A 5,316-nucleotide genomic window follows, 5' to 3' on the forward strand; every position below is an offset into this window, starting at 1 on the left:
GTGATCAATGATATATATATTTTCCAACGGTCTTATACACGGTATTCACGATGAAATTTAAATTCATAAATTATGCAGATTGTCACATTTTTATTGCAGTCAACAGTTTCAGACAAGAAAATACACATTTGAAAGATAGTTGGAAAGATAGTTCGTGATATTATTTAAAATACTCTTAATTTTGTCTTTTTTTATTGGTCTTTTAATAAGCATTCAACTGTGTGCCAATTTGTTTGTAAAACTTAAATACCTCGATGGCTTTTCTTACATAATATCATTCATTCTATACATCTTGCAACGTTTCGTCAAAAGCTAACTGACTAATCACTAATGTAAAGAAACCAACGCAGAGTGCAACAAATCTATTTCTTAAGCTATGTAACAGAAACAACCCAAACCAACACGTTTATTAGCATCAATCGATAATGTTTTTCACTTAGGTACTAGTGAAATTTTAAACGACACATGCTATTTTGTGAATTAGATATAAATAAAATAACCCTAAATGTCCTAATATACAACTAGTATTGAATATTCTGTCTTTTATGAGTTCAAATGACAACGATCGTTTTGTAGTTCCAATGAATTCCGAGTATATACATTCTTAGGACGAAAATAACACCACAGAAAATGTATCCTTTGTAGATCTTTGTGCCCTTTGGTGTCCGTCGGGTTTTAGGGACCTATATATTTTAGCACAATGTATTTGAGATGAGAAGGAAAAATACAAATAAGAACATACCGTCGCTTGTTGTTTTCTTCATCAAAGTATTATATGAGGATATGATAAGAGGATCTTTTGTTACACAAATCAGTTTATATTCTTATTCTTTACAGCATCTGCGTGGCTGCTTGATATATCGTCAGTCCTAATGTTTAGATAAAATGGCATAAATAAACATGATTTCATCATAGATTCGAGTGCGAAAACACCTTTATTTATATCATTGCATGACAGTCAATGAAGGAAATGCATATGTTCGCAATAACAGATTACTTGGAATTGAAAAACGTATGATTTTTTATGCTTGATTCTGAGACACTTTATTATTTTCCTAAAGAATATGACAAATGTGGGGGATAATTGTTTTTATATTCTTTGATAAGTAACAGCAAGGCTGTTCGATGTTTAAAAGTCTCTTCAACATACAAAGCAGCTATTGGATAATGCAAATATTATATACTTGCTAATATGTATATATGTGTGTGGATATATAAATATATGCATATACAGACTTATGGTTGGATGAAGGAATTTATTTATTGATGGATGGATATATCTATATATTCACCGTTATTATAAGAAGCACATCTTGATGAGTCACCCATCAATGTTTTCAACATAAATCCTCTATACCTGTCGGTATTTACCTGTCATAACTCGTTAAACCTTTTTTAACGTGAACATTAACATTGTCCATAACTGTTAAATCGAACAAAAAGTGTTTGCAGAAAACCTGGAATTGCTTTGCACTCGTTTATCAGATATAATATCTTCTCTTCGAGCACGCGTTTGCTCAGCTAACTGAGCTGTAATACAGAGAATAAGATGAAAGGGAGAGGGAAAAATAAAACACGCAGTGATTATCTAGACAAAAGCGAACATTTATTTATTGGCATTTAGCATGAAAATAAAACAAATGCTTATCACTGACTAAACTTTGCAAGAATATATTATTCAAATTCAATACATCCTTAATATGTAAATATATTTTTTAACAATCGTGATTCTAGCGCTTACTATCTGAACACCTCCGTGATGACGATAATTTGGCTTTAATCACCAGATCCAGTATAAAGCAGCATCTGACCAGCTTCTGTGAAGTCCGGTTTCGATTCCAGATGCATGGTTAAATCTATGTCGAAGATAGTCAAAGTCAATCGTTTAGAATCCCCTCTTGTGTTAGAGTTACCAAAAGTAAATTATAACATGAAACGGAATACAAATAGAAAACTGAAAACTAATAAGTGCAGGGTTTGTCAAAGTTGCAGAGATTCAATCGAATATGCAATACTAATTAACGTTTTAAAAGCCTCTTTCCTAGATGTATTCATGTACAATTGCAAACACTGAGGCTATTTGGTTAAGTGTTTAGGTTACGCTGATACCTTTTATCGTGGTATAGGTAGGTCACATTTACTACATATATTCCAATTATACGCTGTTGGATTGTTGTTCCTTTATATGTTTTCTTTTGGAAGCGTAAGGCAGCATCAAGTCATAGGTTATATTTTCAGTGGTGGCGATGAATTGGTTGCACAACCGGCAAAATGGAGTACGACGAACCTTGATAAGTTTTGCTCATAAAGATCAGCCGTTCACGTTCTCATCTGGGACTGCCATTGTAACCCCCACCCCCACCCGTTTCGAGTGCATCCCACTGCCTTTAAGCTATCAGTGTGCTTCTCTTTCGCTAAATTTGTTATTGTATGTACATCAGGTTAAACAACGTGAACATATAGTTCTTCCCATTCGTTGCTACGGTAATGTTTCTTTCACTTTTTGTTTGCATTTGCTTGCTTTTCAAGCATCATTTACTGCGCCTGCTTTACATTGAGATTGTCCCTGAAAATATCGGCTTCTTTCGTGTTGTTCTTGATGATGTATTCACTATACTACCCCAATAAATAATTTCCCTGGGATTTAATTTCTTGATTTAATTTTGTAGATGACGTTTATTTTTCCGTACGGCTTGAATTCCCTCTGCTCCATAGCCGCTAAATAAGCTACTTGATTGTTTGGTTATTTATTATCTAATTTTGGATATCATCAGTATGCCAACCAACTGGAAGGCTCGTCTGTATGTATGTCAATATCAACAAATTAGTTTCAAATGATATTCTCCATTCCTCCATTTATTGTTATGACTAACTAAGGTAATTTTAGTATATATCTTGGTTGTTATTTAAACTAAGTTAAATTTATCCTAAGAAGAATATTTTAAAATGTCGTTTTGCAATACGTAAATTGCCAAAGCTTTTTGTAGCACTTCCGTTGGAAAATGTTCAATTTTATTATGATAGAGGTGAGGGTGGTTTTGCATGCTGTTCGAACTTCACAAGTTTCGGTATTTTTCAAAACCAGTCACTTCTAGTTAGACATTAAGGGATTGATGACTATATGCAATATTTCCGTTCCTCCCAAATTGAAGAACATAACAACGTGCAAAACTATGCTACTTTGTTGGACTAAAAACAGCTAAAAAGTGATACGTAATTAACCCATTTTAGGAAAGGTATTAATGATGTCTTCTTGTATCCATGATTTATCTTTGTCGAATTAACCTATTATTCAGTCATTCAAAACTACAATATTTATCTACGCTTTGCCTCTAGCGCTTGTTTTCTGGATGACATGTTATGTTCTACGTCCGACGTAGAGCTTATTTAGTTTAAGACGTTGGATACTGTTATATTTGTGATGTTATAAAAAGTTGTGTCAAAACAGATAGGTACACAAAACACTGATGAATTAACTAAGGCAATAACGCTTAAAGGCAAAAGTAATTCTTTTGGATTTATCTCCCTTGGTCAATAACTTGTGCTCTCTAAAACTAAAAAAAAAAAATAGATTTATATAAACATGCCGGAAGATAACAACAAGACATAGTTGGATCTGGGGAAAAGTGTGTATATGTAAAGATCAGTGTTTCTGAATGCCATGATTTTTCATCATCAATATTTATATTTGCGCTTCTGGCACAATTACCAGCTTCCTTTCTAAGATGTATCCATAGGGCAGCGCTTGTTTTACTCACCGTATTAGTCGCCTTGTTAATTTTTAGGTGCATGTTGTACCTATATGATATACCACTCAGTCAAGGTGTGGAAAGATGATCTCTCTTATACGTTATAGTATTATTGTATTAAATGTATATAACGGTTCCTTTGTCATGTAGCAACAGATTTAAGTTTGTTATTAAAATCAGACTTTTGCAATATTGTTCGAATATGTAATCTACTCACTGGAACTGAGACGATGATACACGAATCAAATTTCTGAATTTTAACTCCATAATGCTATTTGGTTTTTTATATTCAACACTCGAACTGTCTTAAGAGTCCTATCTCTCAGGGTAAAATATCTATGTGGACATATCGAACCAGCTAGATTTGGGATTACATTTATTTGTATTCTTCCTGTTTGTTTGTGATATTTTTGTTTTGGGGGGGATGATTTTGTATTTCATTTTATTTATTTTGTTGTTGTTGTTTCTTTTCCAATAATGGCTTATATTATTTTGTATCATGAATAAGTAGATGCAAAATATACGAAAGAAATTGACTTATATAATTTGTCTGCAAGAGTGAAAGGTGATATTTGTATATTTGTTTCAATTGTTCGGAGTGACATGCAATGGAAATCAACGTGTAAATCCCTCATGTATGCTATCCTTGTTTCTCAGCAATATTGTTTTGATATGTTTGTGCCTGTGAGTGTATGTATGACGTATCGGTGTGTGTGTGTGTGTGTGTGTGTGTGTTATATTGTGTGTGTGTGTGTTTTATATTGTGTTCTTGCGAAGTCATCACCACCATTTTATTACACCCTTATTATAACACATTACTTCCTGGTCTGAAAATAAAGTTTATCTTATTAAAATAGACTCTCGTTTGTCTTCTCACTTTGGCATATTTAGCACTGTAACATGAAAGTAGTTTATTAGAAAGGGTTAGAGGATGTTAATGCAGTATATGTTTTTGTACATTTAGAATTATGTTTGTTTCCTGTTTATATTATTTCTTCGTCTTAAGAAGAGTTAATATCACATGACGGTCAAGTCAGGTTCCGGACTCATGCATTCATAAATGTCATTTGTGATTCAAGGCAAAGGTAATATAAAAGGTACCATAAACAGTTCTTAATATACGTTAAACAAAACAAGCTTCTAATTAAGGACATCGTAGACATCTAAACTATACTATTCATACCAGAAACTGATGAGAAGAGGTGGTATGTATCTTTATCCTTAGGATAATATAATTCCATTAGGAGGATATTGCATTGATATAATATTTGATCATGGCAGAAATTCCTTGAAATGCGACATTTATATTCAAGTCATCTGTCGACATTACAATAATGCTGATTTTATTGTTTAGTGAGTTTACAATACCGCGCAAATGGGTATAGTGCATACCTCGAGTTGGAGCCGACCGGACTACATAGTTGAACTAGGCTGTTGCTCAGGAGGCAATTTATTAAAGGGCGACAAATTCAACAGAAGTGAATTGTTTATCTCTGGGGATAGGGGAGGGAAGAAAAAAATACAAAATGTTTCCAGATACATCCATTGGCTAGCAAATGTATTTAGT

Source organism: Sinohyriopsis cumingii, chromosome 8 (genome assembly GCF_028554795.1).
Source record: "Sinohyriopsis cumingii isolate HCF-2022 chromosome 8, ASM2855479v2, whole genome shotgun sequence".
Taxonomy (NCBI): Eukaryota; Metazoa; Mollusca; class Bivalvia; order Unionida; family Unionidae; genus Sinohyriopsis; species Sinohyriopsis cumingii.